Here is a 276-nt window from a genome sequence, read left to right on the forward strand (position 1 = left end):
AGCCCAAGGTCTATCAGTATTACTAAAAACTGAGGCAAAAAAAAGCACTGAATGCCTCTGCTTTTTCTTCATTTCTATTAGTCAGGTGACCACCTTCAACAAGTATAGGTCCAATGTTTTCTTTAAGACCTCCTCTTGCTTTTAACATACTTTAAAAAGCCAATTTTGTTATCTGACATAACAGTGGCCAGTTTCAACTTTAATTGAGCTTTGGCCTTTTGTGTCTTCTCCCTGCATATATGAACCACAGCTCTGTACTCTTCCTGCAAAGCCTGA

At 38.4% G+C, this 276-nt stretch overlaps 1 protein-coding gene across 1 annotated transcript in view; it reads left to right on the forward strand.

The window, feature by feature from the left end:
- NCAPG (non-SMC condensin I complex, subunit G) overlaps positions 1 to 276 on the forward strand; it is a 29,089-nt gene that overhangs the window by 26,852 nt on the left and 1,961 nt on the right. The gene's annotated exons all lie outside the window — the stretch shown is intronic.

This window comes from Haliaeetus leucocephalus, unplaced genomic scaffold (genome assembly GCF_000737465.1).
Source record: "Haliaeetus leucocephalus isolate CR32 unplaced genomic scaffold, Haliaeetus_leucocephalus-4.0 Scaffold545, whole genome shotgun sequence".
Taxonomy (NCBI): Eukaryota; Metazoa; Chordata; class Aves; order Accipitriformes; family Accipitridae; genus Haliaeetus; species Haliaeetus leucocephalus.